Raw genomic sequence first — 24,005 nt, 5'->3', positions numbered from 1 at the left:
CTGAAATATTTCAGTTGGTGTGCAATGAATCTTAAATATATGAAAGTAAAATTTTTATCATTACATTATGGAAAATAATGAACTTTTATCACATATGCTAATTTTTTGAGAAGGACCTATATGCCGTAAAAATATATCTGGAAAAAAAACAGGTTTATCTTATATCCAGGGTCTAGAATTGTACATATCAATAATACATCTGCAACAAAAGGTGGGCCCAAATACGTGTGAAATGAGTTTGCCAAGAAAACAGTGGGGCTGAAATTGCCCCCTAAACCCTAATGCACTAATCCCTATGTTAGTCTACTAATACAGTTCATTTGAAGGAGTGACTGAAAACGAGTGAGCTAATTCGGACAGCCGTTGAGTGTACATTGACTGTACACTCATTATTGCGGTGCCATGTGGGATAGAATGAGTGCACTCAATAACATCCACTATGGTTTCGGACACCACTACAAATGGCTGTCTGCTCATATAGTGCCTTTTTAGGGTGGCTGCTGATTTCAGATTAAGTCTGGCTGCGTCCGAAATCAGTCCCTGTACCCTTAAATAGGGCACTATTTGAGGAGAAAGCCCTTTGTAGGGGTGTCCGGAACCATAGTGGACATTATGGAGTGCACTCATTCACTCCCACAGCGCACTGCAACAACGAGTGTACAGCTGATACACACTCAACGGGTAGAGAATACCCATAATGCACTGTGAGAGTAGCGCATTGAATTAATTGCCGTGTCTCGCCAGTAGATGGCGCCGGCAGCTGAATCATCCATCCATTTTCCAAACCGCCCTGGTCCAGCAGAATATCCAACCCGATCTCACTGCAATTTGTAAGTATGTTACGAGGCAGCTAATTCAAACGAATTTGTGCGACCTCACTCATATGAATTTGTACGATGTGAGGTCGTACGTATTAGCCACCTCGTAAAATATGTACGAGTTGGTCGTGAGATGGCGCTGGAATATCAAATAGGTATACATTTTTTTTATAGATTTTTTTTTTTTTTTTTATAGATTTTTTTTGTAATCCTTTTTAATTGATTATTACATTTTCTTATAATCAGGGTCGTCTTATATTTGGAACAACACAATACATTTCACAAATAATTACGACAAAACTGCAAGTAACACATTGAATTAAACATGCAGTAATAAAATGCAACGATTTTAGTAGTATTTTCTTGTAAAATGTCTTGTAAAATTCCCTAAATGGTTTATCTCTAAAAGGAATTTGCCCCAAAAAATAAATAAGTTAATATATATATATATATATATATATATATATATATATATATATATATATATATATATATATACACATTTTTTCTAAGCAGATGCATCACCCCACTCACTCTACAATGATTCATTCTTTCCAATGAGATGGTGAAAATTCCTTTATTTCCCAATATATCCCAGAAAAACAAACTTATGCAGTTTCATTTTCCCCCCAATATTGTGCAGCCCTATGCAAAACAACAACTAGTGCTATATAAAGATATTTCACTAGCGCTACTTCAGCAGTGTAGTCTTTGTGCTTGGCCCAAAAAAGCAAGTTAAACAGTAACTATCTTTGTGTTTACTCTATAAGACCTGTCCCTGATCTACAAGCAAAAAGTCTCTGGATCTAGACTTCCCGCTGCTTTGGGAGCTGATCAGTGCCGTAGTCAGAGGGATTAACAGCTCCTACAGCGTGTAAGCTTCTGTAGAAGAGCAAACATTGGAGTGAGTCCCTCCACAGGCTCAATCAAGGTATTGCACAAAGTCAGAAAGTTGGCACCTCCGATCAAGAGAGCATTCAGTGTATGTGCAAAACCAACACTGCACCTCATTTTCTTAAGAGGATTTGGGATATCAGCTAAAAGCAGAGCGCTCATACAAGTATCTGTGGAGTTGATGGTTGAGTTAAGTCGAGGTGTGCTGATGTTGTGCCAAGTAGCAAAATCTACACTCTACAATGTTACATGAGTAAAGCTATTTGGCTGAATCAAATGTGTTAAGTGTCAGATAAATGTTTGCGCTTGCAAATCTCACAAATGCAATGCTGGCTTGATGATAGATCATAGCAAGCGTTTGAGTAGGTGCTGTAGTACATATTCTGATTTGAAACCAATTTAGCTGCTTTTAATATTGAAGAGATGAGATGAGATGAGATGAGATGAGATTGAGAATCAGAATTTAAAGGTGTAGGTCATTCAAAAATGTGAATTCTATTGTTTACTCATCCTCACATCATTCCAAACCTTAAGGACCTTCTATTTTCTGAGGAAAAAATGACAAAGCACAATAAAAGTATCCTAAAATGATCCAAATGCGCACTGTTAACTTAAAAAAAGTAATGAACCTGGCAGCCTTAAAATTTTGAGATCATTGAAATAAAAAAAATTGAGTTGATACAATGAAGGGAATTTGTTTAATAAATAGAAACTCACAATATTATTGTATCTGAACCACATAAAAAAAAGATAAATCATGAAAATAGCACAATTTGGCATGTTTCACTGTGTCATCACAAATAAAACACACAATAACTCAATATGCTTACGAAATATTTTAATAATATTTAAATAAAGATTGTCGATTATCAAAAATTTTCATTGCATTAACTCAAACTTTCAATTTCATTGAACTCAAAATTGTATATATATATATATATATATATATATATATATATATATATATATATATATATATATATATATATATATATATATATATATATATACACACACACATATATAACCTTTACAATTCACTTTGTTGATTGAAATAAAGCTGAAATAAAAATATAAACACTAGATAAAAATGTACTTTTAATTTAGTAAATAAAATAATAACTAAACTGAAGTTACTAAAAGGATTAAAGCCAAAACTGAAATAAAATTTTAAATAAGTAAATAACACTAATAAAAAGCACATAACAAAATGACCAAAACTAAAATTAACATATAAAAACAAATGGCAAATGCAATATATTAATACATACTAATAGAATACAAATGATACTAAAAGATGCTAAATGTGCTAGATTGTAATAGTATTTTATATAATATCTTTGTGAGCGTGACAAACACAAGTTTAAGTTAAGCTAATCATATTCAAATCTCACTGATATTTTGCATATATGCAAATAAGGTGCGTAAAAACATGCCACAACTGATCTGATGCCAGTTACGGCAAATCTCATTGGTTCTCATGTGTCATAACCAATTGCGATGATATGCATTCTTATGCATATTATTATGCGCATAGTAAGAATCGAACATTATAGAAAAGGAGGCGATTTTTTGTAAATATCGAACTAAATTGCAGTCAAGCTCCTCATACAAAGCTATATAGTACACAGAAAGAATACGCCTACTGTTACAGTTGTGCTTTTTGCCATTTCTGGAGCTTTTACTTTCATTGTGTGAAAAAAAGAGCAGCTTGAATATCCTGCCTGACGGGAGAAAGAATATCACGCAGGTTCAGAATGATTTGAGGGTGAATACATGATGACAGAATTTTCATTTCTGGGTGAACTATCCCTTTGAGCAGATTTAGGAATCAGCAAGAAACAACAATTTATCCAAAGAACAGTCAGATGAGAGGGCGATGTGCAATGCGCCAGTGAGAGTAGCATTTAACATCAGCAAAGCTGCACAATTGCTCATAGGCATTAAATGAACGTGTCAGTTCCTCTACATCATGACTGATACCAGTAACTCACACCAGCCGGCTTATTTGTAACACAGATGAAGATAATCATCATCTCTTGTGGTAATGCTGATGAAAATGACAATAATTATGACGAGAGGGGGTGGCGGGGGGATTGTGGTACTACCATGTGCAGACAGAAAAAAAGGTAAATACTCCAAAAATAAATCTGATGACACATCAGAGTGCTCTATAAATCACTCACTTCCCTTCTTTATTCTGTTTCCTCTAGAACGAAAGAGAGGAAAAGTGCCAGACGATGAGGGGGTGAACACGGTACGCTTCAGTGGCCATGACTGCACTCCCTGGGAAGAAAAGCAGTCTGTCAGGACCATTATTCAAGATAAAATGCCTTTCCCCCCACCCTCTGATCTAGGACCAGCTGAACCTATTCTTAAAGAAACAGCCCCAATTATGTTGAGTGCTACCGTTAGCAAAAGCTAGAATCTAAAACTAAATGAAAACAAACAAAACAAAAAATGTATCTAACTGGGAAAAGGTAACCTTCATTAAAATACATTTTTATGACTCAAAAAGAAGCTTAAATCAAATAAAAATGTCTGCAAAATAGTTTTGCATACATGGTATAGTTGTAAACAAACATTTTTTTTTTTTTACCAAAGGCATTAAATAGGGAAATTCCATATATCAATATTATTAAGAGTGTTAAAAAACATATATATACAGAGGGGTTTGAAATTAAAACTGTATAAAAAATAAAATTAAAAAATAAGAATGGAAACTAAATCTAAATCTATAAAACTAGACAATACAAACAACAAAAAACAAACAACAAAACAAAAAATAAACAAATAGTGCAATACAATACAAGCACTAAATAAATAAATAAATAAATAAATAAATAAATAAACACATTTAAATAATTGGAATCTAAAAGAATGGTGGTGGTGGTGGTGGTGGTGGGGGGGGGGGGAGTTGTATAAAAATCATCCAAACAAACAAACAAGAAAAAAAGTAGAAGAAACAAACAAACAATAAATAAATAATTAATAAATAAATGGGGGGGTGTCAGTCCAACCGAACAACAAACAAACAAGAAAAAATAGAACTAAAACTAACTAACCAACCAACCAACCAACCTACCTACCAACCAACCAACCAACCAACCTACCTACCTACCTACCTACCTACCAACCAACCAACCAACCAACCAACCAACCAACCAACCAACCTACCTACCAACCAACCAACCAACCAACCAACCAACCTACCAACCAACCTACCTACCTACCTACCTACCTACCTACCTACCTACCTACCTACCTACCTACCTACCTACCTACCTACCTACCTACCTACCTACCTACCTACCAACCAACCAACCAACCAACCAACCAACCAACCAACCAACCAACCTACCTACCTACCTACCTACCTACCTACCTACCTACCTACCTACCTACCTACCTACCTACCTACCTACCTACCTACCTACCTACCTACCTACCTACCTACCTACCTACCTACCTACTTACCAACCTACCTACCTACCTACCAACCAACCAACCAACCAACCAACCAACCTACCTACCTACCTACCTACCTACCTACCTACTTACCAACCTACCTACCTACCAACCAACCAACCAACCAACCAACCAACCAACCAACCTACCTACCTACCTACCTACCTACCTACCTACCTACCTACCTACCTACCTACCTACCAACCAACCAACCAACCAACCAACCAACCAACCTACCTACCTACCTACCTACCTACCTACCTACCTACCTACCTACCTACCTACTTACCAACCTACCTACCTACCTACCTACCAACCAACCAACCAACCAACCAACCAACCAACCAACCAACCAACCAACCAACCAACCAACCAACCAACCAACCAACCAACCAACCAACCAACCCTCCAACCAACCTACCTACCTACCTACCTACCTACCTACCTACCTACCTACCTACCTACCTACCTACCTACCTACCAAACAACAAACAAACAAACAATAAAAAATAAACTACAACAAACAAACAAAAAATAAATAAATACATCTAAAACTAGAAAGCTGTAAAAACCAACAATCAACAAACAGATAAATTAAAACTAAATTAATTAAATAAATAAATGAAAGCCCTGCCAGTTCTCCCATTACTCCTGAATATAATCATCACAGTAGTCATCATCAATTTTTAAATATGGCGTAATTTGACTTAAATGTATAATTTATACCGGCTCTCTTTAACAACGACTATAAACTTGAAAAAATGACACTTTCTTTATGCCTCAGCAATCATGGCCATTTTCCTATGGAAGACTTCAGAGCAAGTCTAGCCTGAAGTGCCCTGTCCGCAAAAGCTTCCAGCATTCTCCCACAGCGAGTGCCTCAGATCGTCCAATCACAAAACCCATCAGAGCAGCAAAGCTTCATGACAACGCAGACACCATCCCCTCCGCCTGTAAACATAGTCCAAGTCCACTATCATCTGCGCATGAGTTCACATACAAGCCGCGGGCCGCACTCAGGGCGATAAAAGAGCGTTGAGAAGATGCTGCAAAATTCTGAGATGGTTCCTGATGGAGACAAAACGAGAGGGCCAGTCTATTCAAGTTAAATTTGCTGGGCCCTTCTGCGTTTGCCGGGGAGTTGATCTGATATATGGCCATAGGCTGAATCTATTTGCGTAAGAGCCTCTGCCCTTGGCTCATAGATCAGTCAAGCAGCCCTTGCTTGCTCTGTACCTTCTGTAATGGATGACTGCAGAAAGAAGCAATGCAGGTGCACCTTAAGAAACCCTAAACTGGGGAACAAGCCACGGCAGGGAAGTTAGGTCGTGAGGCAGGTTATAAATATTTGCTTAGGCCATTTTTCTTCCAGTATCAAAGAGCACCTCCAGCAGAGTTGAGGAGAAAAGTAAAATATGAAACATTTGTAAATACTTTTATTTACAGCATCCCTGTTTTTATACGTTACATGTGGAACGACAGGAAATTACACATTATTTCATGCAACTAAACCAAATTATTACCCTAACCCTATAAGTAAATGGTGTTCATTAATATTACTCAGGGTAAACAAATTCTGAGAGGCTAGCAATATCCAGCTTTGAAAGCATGAGATCCCACCCTCCCTTCAAAACACATGAACACACACATCAGAGTCTGCAAAGCGCCACGAGAGATGGGGTTAAATAACCTTATCTCTCAAAGCACACAACCTTACAATAAAAATTAACCAATCATTGCATTCAGACCGAATGCTATGATTGGATGAAATGTTTTGGTCCTGAGACTTCCACAGAAGATATATGTAAAAACAAACAAACACAAAAGTTAATATTTAGACCACTTTTATTATTGATTGCTATCAGGATGTGAAGGGAGTTTCAAACAGAATAACAAAAATGAAAACGGTCTAACCTTAAATTATGATTTCACTGTAACAAGGACACTTTAAGATTAAGTGTAACCAAATATCCTCATATTTTATATTTTACTGTAACATGCATCCCGTTAGGATTAGTGATTTGTATTCTCTTAAAGTTGCAAAAAGTTATAGTTCACCCAAAAATTATAATTCTATAACCCTAATTAACTATAAACCCAGTTATGTTTTTTCTTCTTCTTCTGTGGCTCCCAAAATATATTTTTTTTAAAGAATGTTTTAAACATGTTATCTATATAATGGAAGTTAGTGAGGTCCAAATCAACACACCAAAATATCTTCTTTTGTGATCTAACAAGGATTTTAATTAAAACATTTTGTTGACTAAAATATGATGAGAAAAGTGAAGGAAAAAATGTACCGGTAATCAGAACAAATCATTTCATTTTAGTCCTAATTAAATGAAAATGGATTAAAAGTAAATCAATATGACATGATAAAATATTGACTTTAAAGGATATTTTTGTCAAAAGACCAACTATGACAAAAAAATTAAACTGAACAGTCTGCTTTAATAGTTTAATGTTTTATTTAACAAGAAGTCACTTATATACTCACTAAGGCTGCATTTTTTTAAACCTAAAAATACAGTGAAACAGTAATATTTTGATATATTTTTACAATTTAAAATAGCTGTTTTCCATTTTAATTTGTGTTGAAATGTAATGTATTCCTGTGATGCAAAGCTGAATGTTCAGCATAATGTCCCCAGTCTTCAGTGTCACATGTTCCTTCAGAAATCATTATAATATGAGGATTTTCTGCTTGTTGAATAAAGCTTACTGACCCCACACTTCCGAACGGTCATGTAGGCTACTTTATAAACTGCATTTGGCCAGTTAGTTCATACATTTCCTTTCCACCAATAAAAACAAGCCAAATAATAAAGATTTGTGTGTCACCAATCAGCTATTGTTTCTGCATCACTCACATGATCTGGTCTGAAGTGCCGCAAACACACAAGCGGAGCGATACGAACAGAATTGGATACGCTACAAATTATATTTTACAACCTGTACTGGATTATATTTCAAAACCAGCCCTCCCAATCCTGACTTCCAACATGTGTCTGAGAAAGACAGATGGGTCCAGAGTGAGCAAGCAGGATGAAACGGATGGAGAGTGATAGCGGCGTTCAGGGAAGAAGGGTGTCGGAGACCTAGTAAAAGAGGGCAGGTCTTTTTTGAGCCGGCTTTCTATGTGAGAGATTCTGTCTGAAGAGGTTATTTATTTTTCACAGAGAAATGGAAAGTGAAGAGTGATGTGGAGAGAGCCCCGGTGGAATTATACTGGAGACTGTTGAGGCGACGGAGTCTCCCGGGATTATTCGCTCCCGCTCTCGTCCGTCTTGATCTCAAGGAGGGAACTGTTGCTCGATGTCTCTCATCCTAAATAGTTGCGCTTTCTCAAAGCCTCCTCAATAGGTGTCCTCCTTCTCATTTCAAACTCAATTATAGCACCAAGTGAAAGCCCTGGTGCTCCATAATCAATCCACAGTCCCATCAGGCCTTAGGAGTGTGCGCTCCGTGGGACGGCTCATTAAGGGCCCACTAGTATACTTTGCCTTATTATGGAAAAACCTAGTTCTTGTTGCCTCCCGCGTGGCTTGGTCTCACAGAGCAAAATCTAGTACTTTTCCTGGATAGTGGCAATAGCTAATGCTAATTCTGTTAGCATAAATCTGAATCAGTCTGTGTTTTTTCAGCATGGGGCACTAGCAGTCCCACAGCTGGATTTTCATTACATATTGAGTTATCTTTTATACTTTACAGGTAACACTTTATTTTTCGATGTTCCACTTTAGACATTCTATGGACTACAAGTAACCCTGCGACTACATGTCAAATAACTCTCATTAGAGTATTAGTAGAATGATTGCTTAATATCTGCTAACTCTTTATCATGATGGTCCCCAACAGACCATTCAATACTAACTACAAGTGACTTTACAACTACATGTCAGCTACCAGTAATTTGAGTTTTAGTAGACTGTCTGCTTAATATCTGTTAACTCTTTATTGCGATGCTCTCCAACAAACCATTCAATACAAGCAACTGTACAAATAACTTTGCAACTACATGTCAACTACTAGTCTTTAGAGTATTAGTAGACTGTTTGCTTAATATCTGTTAGCTCTTTATTGTTATGGTCCCCCAATAGACCATTCAATACCAACTACAAGTAACTTTACAACTACATGTTAACTACTAGTAATTAGAGTATTAGTAGACTGTTTACTTCATTTCTGTAACTCTGTATTGTGATGGTCCCCCAACAAACCATTCAATACCAACTACAAGTAACTTTGCAACTACATATCAACTACCAGTAATTAGAGTAAAATTTCACTGTCTGCTTAATATCTGTAACTCTTTATTGTTATGGTCCCCCAACAGACCATGCAATACCAACTACAAGTAACTTTGCAACTACATGTCAACTACCAGTAATTAGAGTAAAATTTCACTGCCTGCTTAATATCTGTAACTCTTTATTGAGATGGTCCCCCAACAGACCATTCAATACCAACTACAAGTAACTTTGCAACGACATGTCAACTACTAGTAATTAGAGTATTAGTAGACTGTTTGCCTAATTTCTGCAACTCTTTATTGAGATAGTCCCCAAACCGACAATTCAATACAAATTACAAGTAACTTTGCAACTACACGTCAACTACCAGTCATTAGAGTAACATTTCACTGTCCGCTTAATATCTGTAACTCTTTATTGAGATAGTCCCCGACAGACCATTCAATACCAACTACAAGTAACTTTGCAACTACATGTCAACTACCAGTCATTAGAGTAACATTTCACTGTCCGCTTAATATCTGTAACTCTTTATTGTGATAGTCCCCGACAGACCATTTAATACCAACTACAAGTAACTTTGCAACTACATGTCAACTACCAGTCATTAGCGGTCCTCCAGCATACATTTCAATGACTATAAGTAACTTTGCAACTACATGTCAACTTATTCTACTAAACCTAACCCTAGCAGTTCACTATTACTCCAATGAGAGTTAGTTGACATATAGTTGGAATGTTGTTTATAGTCAGCAGTAATGTCTAAAGTGGACCAACAAAATATAGTGTTACCAATATTGGTTGCATATTGGTAACACTTTATTTTGATGTTCCCTTTTCTACAAAAATGCTGTTGACTATAGGTAACTTTGCAACTACTTGTCAATAACTCTCATTGGAGTACTAGTAGACTGCTTAATATCTGCAAACTCTTTATAGTGCTAGGCCTCCAAACATACATTCTATTGACTATAAATAACTTTGCAAGAGCATGTGAACTTATTCTAAGGCCGGAGACACACTGCAAGCGTGGCGTGAGCGTGGCGTTTCTGTTGCGTGTCAGCCGCGGGGCGGCTGCCTGCCGTTTTCTCTGTCTTTGCACACCAGAAGAGTGTCTGACGTGGCGCTGCTGTTGGTATTGATGTACAGGGATGCCCTATACGTCATGTTAAATATAAATATATTGCCTATTGAAACAGCAAAGACAACGTCGGCAGTAATCTATTGACCATATATGGTATTTACGGCAAAATAGGCTACAGAACATTTTGTTCTGTATTGACAGGTTTAATATTTCAAAATCGATAATTATGTTGTTTTTATTATTACAATTAGGCCTATATCTGCATTTATGTTAACCTACAGACTTTCAAACATGAAAATGTCATTTATTAAAATGTATTCATGTCAAAATGACATATAAACATTATTTCCTATTCTATTTTGCCTGGAAACGTCTCTTCTATTTGAAGCATGCACACATTTTCCGCGTGGCTCGAGCTGCGCGTGTCACACAGGCAGTGTGCAAGGTCTAACCGGTTAACATGGGAGCCGAAATAAAAACGGACACGCCACGCAGCAGAGACGCTCATGTCCCCGGCCTAACCCTACCAGTCTACTTACACTCTAATGAGAGTAATACAATGTTACTTAAAATAAAGTGAAAATATTAAGCAACACAACTGGTTTCAACATTGATAATATTAAATGTTTTAAATCAGCACATTTGAATGATTTCTGAAGAATCATGTGACACTGAAGACTGGAGTAATAATGCTGAAATAATGCTGAAAAATGCTGTAATTAAGATAAACTCCATAAACTAGTGGGAGTGTTAAAGTGTGTTTTGAATGACTTGATGTTCTTCTACAAGTTCACAGAACCTCAACTGGCCAGAGTTAAAGAAGAAACTCCCAAAAACAAATGAAAAGTCAATTGAGCGACATCAAGGGGCTTAACTAGCTTGGTGTCTTTACTCGCCGGTACTTTTAATGAGCAAAAATGTCAAATCCTTTTTACAGAAATCATTTCATCTGTGAGATTCTGGAGAGTAGCGTAAAAAGTAATATGCTAAAAATAAGTGTTGCACCCCTACCCAGCACTGAGGAACATTCCCTGTAACAGACCATTCAATTCTAACTACAAGTAACTTTGCAACTGAATGTCAGCTACCAGTCATTAGAGTATTAGTAGATTGCCTGCTTATATTTGCTAACTCTTCATTGTGATGTGGTCCCCCAAACAGACCATTCAATATTAAATACAAGTAACTTTGCAACTACATGTCAACTAATAAATGTTCCAAATCAGCATATTAGAAAGATTTCTGAATGCTTTCTGAAGGATCATGTGAGACAGAAACTGGTTTAATAATGTTGAAATCCAGCTTTGCCATCACAAATACTTAAACAGAGCCTTGGTGAACACAAGACGCTTTCGGAAAAATTCTTACTGACCCAAAACTTTTGAATGGTACTGTACACTTTTGGACAGCGTTAGTAGACAAACTCAATAAACTAGCGAGTGTGTTAAAAGTGTGTTTTGAAGGACTTGATGTTCTACAAGTTCACAGAACCTCAATTGGCCAGATTTAAAGAAGAAACTCCCAAAAACAAATGGAAAGTCCATTGAGCGATACCAAGGGGCTTAACTAGCTTGGTGTCTTTACTCGCCGCCACTTTTAATGAGCAAAAATGTCAAATTCTTTCATAGGAAAGATCTCATCTGGGAGGTTCTGGAGAGTAGTGGAAAAAAGTAATATGCTAAAAATAAGCCGCGCAGCCCTACCCAGCACTGAGGAACTTTCCCTGTAGTAATCAAGCAAGTTCTGAGCTTAAGTTTACCGAGGGAGAATAATTAAGGTGACACCAGTGCTGCTTTGGTACTTCCACTTGCAAATTCTCACCTGATGATGGTGTTGGGTCCTTTGCTTTCTGACGGCGCTCCTGGCGACTACGCATCGGCACTCAGGTCCCCGTGCACGTAGCCGCCGGAGCCGAGGGGACTCAGATATGTAACATGGCCTCATTTTGCTCGTTCGGCAGTGGCTGCGTGGTGCTACACCATGAGGAGCACAGAGCAGGCGGCCTTGATTATTTCCTCAAATAGAAACACATCCACTGGCCACTAATCTGCTCGGCAGTGCCAGAGAGAGTGCAGGCATTCAGAGCACAACAATGGAAGTGGGGGAAATCTAAATGTTCACACCTCTGTTATTCCCTCCTTTTTCTTCCCCTCACGTTCCTCTTCGAGGAATATTCTGGGGATAAGTACAAGCTCAATCGACAACTCTCATGGTTGTGCGATTACCACACAAATTAATTTCCAAATAAATAAATCTGGGTGACAGTGAAGCATGGAAGTAAATGGCCCCAATTTCTTATTTTAGTATTATTTATATGCTATTATAAACATTTTGAAATAGCTACTATTTTAATTTAAGTTTTAGTAATTTTGTATGTGCTTTTGTCATTTTTTATTATTACTTATTATTTTATTTAGCATTTTTCTTACATTTTTGTCATTTTAGTACTCCATCTTAAACTTTCATTACAGTTAGTTACCAATTTTCTAAATAATTAAATTGTATATTTATTTGAATATATGTATTATTATTTGAATCAGTTAATATAATATATTAATTTAATATTACTTTAATTGGTTCAAATATTCCTTTAATTAGTAAGAATATTCCCTCCACCTGCCACCACCCTTCCCCTTCCAGTTGGCAGAGGAGGGGAACTGCTGAAGAAGCAGTCCATGGCAATTAGGCCTTAGAGTGCACTTTATTTTGGTCCTCACTGCCAAATTAGGTTATATAATAAATGAGAAAGAAAGGCCGAGAGAGAGAAACAGGAAAAACGGCATATAGAGAACAGATGAAGTCTAAATTTAAACCCCACTCAACTTGAGTCACTGCCCCCAATGCTTTGGGCTAGCCGGGGTCTCGCTCTAGCCTTAAAGTTGTTGCAGTGAATGCGCTCACATAGTCATTCACCATAAGTCACATGATGCACCATTTCACCCTAGACCACCTCGAAGAAAAGATTCGGAATGGCCAATGGCTTCCATGTCATCTTTTATTCCTGCCAACAGACGCAATATGAGCTTAATGGGGCTCAGCTCACACAACACTTCTGAAAAGGTGCAGAAAAGCCTTCAGTAATTAACAGGAGCATTAACTGAAACCTTCAAAAGGTGTGAGCTAAATGCCACAAGCACAGAAAAGAGTGTAAATCAAGCAAACAATTTGCTACTACATAAACAAAGCTACAAGTAGTGTGGTGTAAAATTCCACAGTAACCACTTAACTGCTTTGAATGTTAGTGTGTGTGTGTGTATATATATATATATATATATATATATATATATATATATATATATATATATATATATATATATATATATATATATATATATATATATATATATATATATATATATACGCTACTAGAATATTAATGGTTGTTTTAACAATATTCAATCTGACATGTATCAAGCATATCACTCATGTTACAAAAACACACCCAGAAAGCATAGTCTAGTAGACTAGTGTAGTAAAATGTAGTCTAGTAGGTTAGAGTAGTGTGTAAGCATTTAGAGTGCATGCTTTCTAGTAAAATGCATTTATAACATCCCCAAAAATTTAGGATAATGGGCAAAAATGATCCTGTATGTCTTTTATATTTATAGAATTTATACGTTTTTTAAGTTTATTAAGTTTTTTCTCCAAATATCAGCATGATTATAAATTTGATATTGATTTGATTGAATAGTTAAATAAACAAGAAGTTAATATTAATGACTTACTTTATTGCCTGTTTTTGCTTCATTTCACCAAAGTAAATAGTTTGAAAACAAGCCATAGCACTGGTTCTTGCTGAATGAATAAACCTTTTAAATGAATCGTTTGAATGAATGATTCAGTGACTCACTCATTCAGTCCAGCGCTCGTTCCTGAACTGTGTTCCCTCTCCACTTTTAAAACACGCACTTGCAAACTCCTCTAAGCACTTCCCCTTGGGGGAATCCCTGCCGCCATTTTAAAGTGCGTTCCACTTCGTGAAACGGACGAGGGAATTTTATATGGACAGACCCTCGCTCCCTCGATTTTGACAAGGGGCAGCTCCATATACCACAATGCAACACGAATGTGACATCAACACATCCTCCGCCATGGTATACTAAGGCGGCCTGTAGAGCCAGATGGTAAAATGTTGGGAAATTTGGCAAACTGATAGAGGTCAGTACAAACATTCACCACAGCAAATTTTAAGTATCTAACTCAACCCCTCTAGTGCCACCAACTGTCCAAATGTTTGCTTACGTGTATGCTAATAACTTTTGAACCATTACAGCTAGAAAAAAAAATCACTATGAGTCCTTGGCCAAAAATGTTTAAAAAAAAACCCCTGCACTTTCAAACTCCTTCTAAAATGTCAATCCAATTTTTATGAAAATTTAACCAGTTACCCAACAGCTCTCAAATAATGCACAAACAAATTTGACGAAGAGCCCCAAATTGGACGCAAGGCTACATCTCCACAGTGCTTTAGCATATTCAGACCAAACTTGATACATGTCATCCCAACCGTGACCTGAGGCAACATGCTTCGTTTCAGCATTTTTTGCTAAAAACTAATTGAATGATTCAGTGCACCATGCCAAGTCGAATGATACCCAATTTTCCCAAATAATGACTGTATTTTATAAATGTGTAACAGAGGCCAGCTAGTAGTTGCTGTGCGAGTAAACCTCACTCCTCTGATCTCAAGAGACGCTCTAGAGACTGACACTAGAGGTTGCAGCCTTTAGCCTTCCTTGTTAGAGCGTCCAACTCTCATCCCGGCAGACCCGGGTTCGAGTCCCGGTCCAAACAGAAGGGGTTACAAATGCATTAACATACTGTGTCGCTATGAAACTCATTATGTGTCGTCGGGACCCTGAAGGTATTTAAAAAGTTTCGAGTCATATTTAAGTAATAATGAAATTCCCCAAAATACTAATAATGCTTATTTTGGCCGTTTTTTCCTTTTTGTGCTTGGCTCCAATATATGCTGCTTGCAGCTATATTTCTAATTTAATTTATTAATCCAATCAAGAATATTGACACAAAAAACATACAATTAGGTTAGAAAAAAATGGCTTTATAAAAGGTAAAGTTCCCATAAAGTAAAGATCCATTTAAACATATTGGAAAATATAATTTATGCCTCTGCTGCGAACTGACCGCCACACAAAATTTGAAGAATATCAAAAACTTTAGGAGTCAGCTGTCCACGGCAGTCCTAAACCTGCCAAGGTGCCAGCGCAATAACACACTCAGCAAAATATCATCTAATTATAGTTATTGATAAAGTCCCAGAAAATGTTGAGATCATTTTTTGTCAGTATCGCACACCGCTACCCAAGATAATCAATCATTTCAGTTGGTGATGATAAATATGCAAACGCATAAAGACAGGATTCAGGCTTTGAGAAAATACCTTTGAAACAGAGACGTTGGCCATTGTATCACTTGTGTGGTCAGCAACTCAGCAGAGCCAATCTCGGATTGGATTTTAATAGATTTTGTGTCTGCTACCCAGAACTGCAGCATTTTCACTCTCTCTCGTATTTCCCTTCTACCTCTCTATCTCCGTCTCGCAAAGGTATGGCTTCTCTACCATGGTTTGGAGATTTTATATAAGACAATAACAGTTACCCCAAACACACTTCACCCTAGAAAGCACTCTCTTTTACATAACTGTTTTAATAATGGAGCAGACGCTCTTGTGCTTTGCCTCTCCAATCGCCCTGTCAGTCCTCCGTGTGACATCGAAACAATAATAAGCAGGTTTGCAGGTTTATTTTTAGAAATCGGGGAAGTGGGAGACGAGATAAAAACGCAAATGAGTCAGAGACGCACGCTGCCTCTCCACATGCTTGTATTCAAGAATGGCATGGCCTAAATCCCAGTTATAGTCTTATCAGAAGTTCGCGTTTGAATCTCGTACAGGCTAATGGAATGGAAAGTCAGATCTAATGGAGTGTTCTGATCTTCACGAGCGAATAAACCATCTAAAACAGAATATCACTCTTCAAATTTTGCTCTTGAAACGCAAGTAATCCTCGGCATCAGAGAAGCTAATCCGAGAACTTTTTGTCAGCTAATTAGACAGACAGAAATAGGCATAGCACTTCAGGGGAAAAAACTCTCACATGTTTGAAAGAATAAAACAGCTAGACATGTTGTTCATGTTTGGAATCTGTTAGTCTCTATTCTGGTCACCGGCCTGAAGCGTTAGCGGAAACCTACGCAACACAAGCAAGCAAACGCAAATGCTAATGGCAATATAGTTCATGTGTGTGTGTGTGTTTGTGTGTTTAGAGATTCAGTTGCTCAATTTTATTTAGAGTACTGCCCACTTTCAGGAGTGCACAAAAGGTGACCCATTAGGTGGAATCACAATGCTATCCACAATGCAGTTTTTCATGCGTCATAATAAATCTGCAGCATTGAAACCCAACAATGGTTGGCAGTTCTGATTGGTTTGTGGACATGAGGGGAAACCGATACTAAATGTTGCTAAGCATATAATAAATAGGCGTATCGAAATGTAAACGCTTTCCATATATTTGGTTGTTAATATAAAAAAATAAGCATTCAATCAAATGCTACAGTATTTTGGCATTTAAGCTACCCTGGTGAAATCACCTTTACTGTTGTTTGGCGCATTTTCACGTTATTAATCAAGCAATTTCAAAAGGAATTCATGTATAACTATATACACACACCACACCAATCAGCACTTTCACTGGCTACAATTTTGACATTGAAAATTTCCATGGGGAAAATGTTTAATATTATCTCATAATTTGGAAAAATACCTGCTGTCACTGACCTGATGCACGTATACATTGTACTGTTACACATGCATTTTCCCCCCAACTTTTTATGTTCACTTTTTACGTGAGAACGAAACAAATATTTTATTACTACATTAGTAATTTTTCACTAGAAATTACATAAGAAGTGGAAAATGTCTGTATTTACACACAAACTGACAAGCAAGCGCAACTTTCGGAGCAACTTTTTTTTCCAGCTCAAGTGTCACTGAATGGAACGCATGGGATTGTGGGATATCAAAGGGAGCAGAGGATACATCTATGCTGCCTTTAAAACTCGATCAGATGAAGGTCCGACCTTGAAATGTGTCCTCCGAAAGTCAGCATTTTCCAGGTTTCGGTTTGGGAGCGAGCACAAAATCTGTGAGAAGGAGTAAAATTATGTGCAATATGCCCAATCCCACGCCGAAATTCAGGCCCTTTAACAGCAACAATATTCACCCGGAGGGAATGACACGAGTGAGAGGAGGCGGGTTTGTGTGTCGGAGAGATAAGAGATTGAGAAAGCAGAGCTTGTATCATGTATGTACCTGGGGAAAATGAGTCTTGAAAGCGTTTCAAATATTTCAGTATTGATATGTATCAGAAAAAAAATTGCACTAGATTGAACTTAGTTAATTATTTAAGATGCCTTTTTAAAAGACTACAATTGAAAATGTGTTATTATATAAAATTCACCTTGCTAAAGTGGAGCGACTGCATTATACGGCACTGCTGAAATTAACCCGCTTTCAAAATATGTATTACTTTTAATGGATTGTGATTTATTAATATGAATACTTTACATTGCACTTGACTTCCAACTGAAAATATGAGACTTACAGCAAAAAACATTTGCGAAACCACTGACTGATCTATACAAATTCACACAAAAATAACAAAAAGCATGACAGTTTTGTAGACTTAAGACCAATTCGCACTGCACTACATAACGGTAGCTATATTTGTGTACACTCAGAGGACGATATCATTCTGTTTATTCTGTTTATATAAGCGCGTGCTGCAGTTTTGACATCTGTCACTTTAAATTTTCGAGCTCTTTAAAGCCGGATGGATTCCAATTGGCTGTTAATTTGTTTATTGTTCATCATCTGAAAGTGATTCCAGCGATATCGTTCCTCTGCTTTGTTATCATTATAGTTCAATTTTAACCTGACGGGGTCATACTCAATTCTAGTCAGAATATGAGTCTGAAACTGCTCCGTTGGGCTGTAATTATGGGGCGTTTCAACCGAACCATGAAAGACGTCAATTGGATAGACCTACAACCAATCAGAGCAACGAAGCGACGCATAACGTTATTTGTCAAATGGCAACAGAACTCAACGGCACTGTGTTGCCAAGTCTGCGGTTTTCCCGCGGGTTGTTTTCCATGTCCATGGGTTGAAGCGACCTCAATTATGTGATATATAGACCCAGGAATGCGAATTTTAGCAGGCAACCATGCCAAAATATTGCCATTTTTATCCGGAGAACCTCCCACAAAGAGCGATTGGGCTTGTTTTGGGCTAGTAGTTGGCAGGTTTCGTTGTAAAAACTCGGCAACCCTGTCAGCACGCACGCTGGAATAAGTAACGTTAGAAGAAAAAGATGAGTGTTAACAATCTTTGCCGGTTTAAAAAAAGACTTTAAAGATACTCAAAGTACTTACCAACATGATCATCATTTCTGAGAGATACAGTGAAGGTGAATGCATATATACGAACAAGTTCTCCGCTTAGGATTAGAACAAATTCAACCCAGTCGCCTTTGATGACGTGGATGATTACGTTACTGTTTATCATCTGTCCATCTGAGTTCGGCTGGCATACAGGCTAGTTCAATTTGGAATAAATTTTAGAACTATATCATAATAGTTATCATCCTTGGTGTGAACAGGCCTTTACAGTGTACCTGTAATACTAACTTTAAAAATAAATACATTTATACACAAGCAAGGAAAAAACAGACTACATATTTTATTTTCTAACATGATGCCACCACGTACTATTTCTGTCCTGAAAGAGTGCACTGATCCGTGACGTCTCTCCTCCATCAGACAGCCTTTTTGAAACCTAAAAGCACAGCGCCTCCATTTCCCAAATAAAACCTCGGCGTCTGCCTTTCTCAAATGTTCTCAAACACCGCTACCCACCTTTCCCGCTTATGTTATTGTCTTATAAGCGTCCGTTTGCTGGCGTCTCCATCTGTTGAAGCTGCGGTCCTCTGAGGCAAACGCCACCTTTTCCACAGCACAAGAGACGCCCGCAGGAGCTGCGACCGGCGAGCGAGACATCCATCAACGCCGGGCCAATTCCCCATATGCATGCGTATAAATTACAGTATACACGCTGCCTCCCTGCTTGGCCTGCAGCTCTGCGGGAGGCATGAGGACGGGGGAGAGAGAGATAGAGAGTGCTTATCTTAATGAAAATGGTGGAACACTGCCCTGATTATAGCTGCACCGAGTGGCCTGAGAAAGACAGAGGGAAGGAGACAGGATGATTGCACACCAGGCTCTTGGTCATCCTGTCAGGGGGTTTGGGAAAGGGCTGCTTAAAGGGTTAGTTCACCCAAAAATTAAAATTCAGTCAATAGTTACTTACCCTAATGTCGTTCCACACCAGTAAGACCTCCGTTCATCTTCAGAACACAAATGAAGATAATTTTGTTGAAATCCGATGGCTCAGAAAGGCCTTCATTGACACCAATGTCATTTCCTCTCTCAAGACCCATAAAGGCACTAAAGACGTCGTTACAAAGCCCATCTCACTACAGTGACTCTACAATAATTTCATGAAGCGACGAGAATATTTGTGTGCGCAAAAAAAAAAACCTAAATAACGACTAATATAGTGATGGGCCAATTTCAAAACCAAGTTTTGAACGTTATGAATCAGTGTATCGATTCATGATTCGGATTGTCAATGTCACGTGATTTCAGCAGTTTGACAAGCGATCCGAATCATGAATCAACATGCTGATTCATAACCGTTCAAAACTTTGTTTTGAAATCGGCCCATCACTATATAAGTTATTTTGTCTTTTTACGTACAAAAAATATTCTTGTCGCTTCATAAAATGATATTAGAGTGAGATGGGCTTTGTAGCAACGTCTTTAGTGCCTTTTATGGGTCTTGAGAGAGGAAATGACATTGGTGTCAATGAAGGCCTTTCTGAGCCATCGGATTTCAACGAAAATATCTTCATTTGTGTTCTGAAGATGAACGGAGGTCTTACGGGTTTTGAAAAACATTAGGGTCAGTAATCATTGACTGAATTTTTTTTTTGGGTGAACTAACCCTTTAAGAGCAAGGGACGTATTCGAATGTTTTATCTTTTGAATGAATCCGTTGAAGCTGTCTGAATCATGTGTTCGTGGATCGGACTGAATCGGTCCAAGCGGATCTCAAGTCAATAACTCCAGAGCTCAACAACAAGGATGTCAGACCGGTTTAAAGATACATTACTACAATTACATTATTTTAATGAGAAATCAGCAAAATATTCAAAAAAATCCAGCTAGCTAACATAGATGACAGTTTGTCCAAACTTGTAGCGTTATTTTGCATCATCTTTAAAATTCTAATTAGCGTTAATTGTAAAGAGCAGCCAGCGCATTCTTCAATATGTCCTCTTTTTGTGTTTTATGGAAGAAAGTAAGTTAAGTAAGTTTTTAAAGACATGATGTTGAGTAAATAATGAAATAATTTTGCTTTTAGAAGCTCTTTTCTTTTAGGAATATGACAACAACGTACAATCCAGGGTTAAAAAGACAGCCTTCTGTTGTGCCCTGACAGTGCACAGCTGCGAGGAGTTTCTTCATTGTTGGGCTGGAGTCCTAGAGGACTGATTAGCCCAAAAGATCTTTATATAGACAGTGAAGGAGGGCGGTACATGAAGAGAGAGAGAGAGAGAGAGAGAGAGAGAGAGAGAGAGAGAGAGAGAGAGAGAGAGAGAGAGAGAGAGAGAGATGGAGGGGGCAGGGAGGGGTCTTCATTTCAGTCCACAGAGACACTTTACCTCGCCGCATCCGAGGAGCGAGCGAGCGTTTAGCAATCTGTCTCATAATTAATCATGCGCCCTAATCAGTCATGGCTGCCGGATCTGCGCGTGATAGATTTTCCACCCGAGTCCCTCGTCACTACCTCTGAAAAAAACAGAAAACTTGGAAAATCTCCCATGCTGCCCTCCTCGTTCAATCGGCCTTTTCTTTTCAATGTTATTACGTCTAGTTGGGAATCTGATCCTGGATACCATCTTTGGGGACGCTGGTCTAATCCGATTAAAAGTAGGGAGATTAAAAGCGACGATATTTTTGCCACTGCTTTAAAGATGTTTTGTAGAAATAAGGGAAAGAGATGACGAGAACGAAATCTATTCCCTGGAGTTAGTATTGAGAACCTGGAGTGATTTTGTCCTACAAGGTACTTATCAGGTTCTACACAGTAAAAGGATGAAGTGCACTACGGTACGAATCCGATTAGGTCTCTTAAATGGGGATGAGAATGTGGACTTGAAAGTAACAGTATGACAACGCAGTTATTGCATTACTTAAAGTCAGCACGAAACAGAGTTTGCCATAGTCTTTTCTTTCGTATTGTGAGGAATATCTGAGTGAAATGGCTTCTCAAATGAGAAAAAATATGTAGGGCGGGACTTGACTGGTTAGGAATTGATTGGATGGTCGTGGTTCGCTATTGGTTGGGGTTTTCCCGCCCTCGCGCCAGTAAACACATCATCAGAGAAGAGATGTAACTTTGTCGGCGGAGAGAATTTAAATGAATCACACACGGTAATTTACTAAGGTTTTTGCTTGTCAATTTACTGGTATTTGTGCCATTATTTAACACCCATAAAAGCATGTCATATGCCAGATGCTAATTTGCGCTGCTCTTGGTAGATTGCATTGGTCATTATGGAAATCATCCAGCTGCGTCTGTGTTCTATAATGCGTGCATTATCAGTAAATTACCCGCAGAATCTTCTACTCCCATTGGAACTTTTATGGGATTGCACTCTTCCTCTAAGTTACCCTGTTTAGTAAATCTGGTCCATAGTGTCATGATTCATTTTTAAAATGAAAATATGAGCAAATATGAAATCAAACAGTGCATATACTCATATTTCTACGTGACACTGAGTCCAATGTGAAGGGAAAACCAAGATATACATATCAAATCCAGGCAACAACAAAGAAAAGTAGCATGAGAGGATGCAATACCTTCACGCCACTGTGATTGGCTGATTATCTGGTCAATGCAACAATGACTGCTTCTCATGTTTACAATTGGACTGCAAATTGGCCTGAATGAATCAAACTGGTGGAAATGGACGGATTAATTACAAACTGAACCACTCACCTGGACAAGAGACCATGCTGCTGTGTTAATCGAGCATTTGTTGACAAATGGAGAAGAAAAGGAGGTGAAAATCAATAAACAGCAAAAATAACAATATGCACTAAATAGGTTTTTTATTATACTGTAGCTTAGACATTATATAAACAAAGGTGGCGCACTCATATTACTTAAAGGTGCACTATGTAGTATTTTTGCTGCAAAATATTTGTAAAATATCCAAAACCAAGGAGCCGGGACGTCTGAGAGAGTCGCCTGTCAATTGCGTCATATCTGCGTTACCCTCGGTTTCCGGTTTTATTTGTCAGAAACGCTTTACTCTTAAGCAGTGTGAACAAGTGTTACAGCAGCCGCTGAGCGAACGCACAGAGTAACGTCATAACATCATTTTAAACACTCTTAAATGTATCTAATATGATAAACAGAGCTGCGTTACCTCATACTCATGACCGGAAAAGCGGAAATGGCGCCGGCCACTGTGTCCCGTCATAATAAAAGTCCCGCTGCTCGCGAGGCGTGTGTCTGCGTAACAGTCGCTCCAGTGGCCTTGCTCAGCTCCTAAACACTCTGTCCTGCTCTTCTTCATACTACAGTATTGTTAATAACCGCATCCATGAACATGATTTCTGCCCGAGTCCTATCCCGATTATTTTCCACCAGCTGTGAGGTGAAGACCACATGTCCCAAGATTCTGAGCTCAAACGTGCCGTCATCAAGCTACGCCTTTGTTTTGAATAGGCGCCTTCTAGCGGACAGAAAAGTTACAGAGTGCAGATTTAAAGTGCAACATGCAATAAACCAAGTCTTCTGAATATAAGAGCAAACTGGCAATTGGTAAAATCCTCAAATCACTACAGCTACCGTTAAAAGCTCTGGTTGCTATAAAAACAGACGCGCTGCGTTCAAAATCGCGTACTGTCTGAATAGCTACTACATTTGAATTAGAATTTAGTTCGGACCGTTAAACAAAATACACTCTGTTTAGTATGGATGTGAGTAGTACGAATGAAATTCTGACGTACTATGTCCGCCATGTTATTACTGTCAAATGACCTACTAGTGTTCACTGGCATTCATAAATCCTCTCCTGTACTTCATGGGATAGTTAAGTATGAGCACTTTGCTAGAAGTAGTACGTCATCCAGGGACTTTTCTCCTACTGTTTTTTGAATACCATGTATTCATACATGCTACTCTGTTGGCGTACTGTTTTTCACACACTATATAGCAGGGAAGCATTCGATTTCGGACAATAGCGTCAGTGTTCTAAGACTTAAATGGTAATTTCAAATATGAAATTTATTTATAAGTTTGGAGAACTGCTTTAGAGTTTCCCCAAGAAACAG

The 24,005-nt window shown here is 38.1% G+C and overlaps 1 protein-coding gene across 4 annotated transcripts in view; it reads right to left on the bottom strand.

The window, feature by feature from the left end:
- lrrc4ca (leucine rich repeat containing 4C, genome duplicate a) overlaps nt 1–24,005 on the bottom strand; it is a 296,895-nt gene that overhangs the window by 41,619 nt on the left and 231,271 nt on the right. The window contains exon 1 of one of the 4 annotated variants that reach the window (XM_067436353.1): nt 19,455–19,711. The exons of 2 other annotated variants lie outside the window; for them this stretch is intronic. The gene's annotated coding sequence lies outside the window, so the exon portion shown is untranslated. Of the gene's footprint in view, nt 1–3,898; nt 3,957–19,454; nt 19,712–24,005 lie in introns of those variants that run through there. One more of the 4 variants, XM_067436354.1, reaches the window with a different exon arrangement.

The sequence above is a fragment of the Pseudorasbora parva genome, chromosome 25 (assembly GCF_024679245.1).
Source record: "Pseudorasbora parva isolate DD20220531a chromosome 25, ASM2467924v1, whole genome shotgun sequence".
Classification (NCBI taxonomy): domain Eukaryota; kingdom Metazoa; phylum Chordata; class Actinopteri; order Cypriniformes; family Gobionidae; genus Pseudorasbora; species Pseudorasbora parva.
Note: the sequence above shows the minus strand (reverse complement) of the source record. Positions and strands in the feature narration are given on the sequence as shown.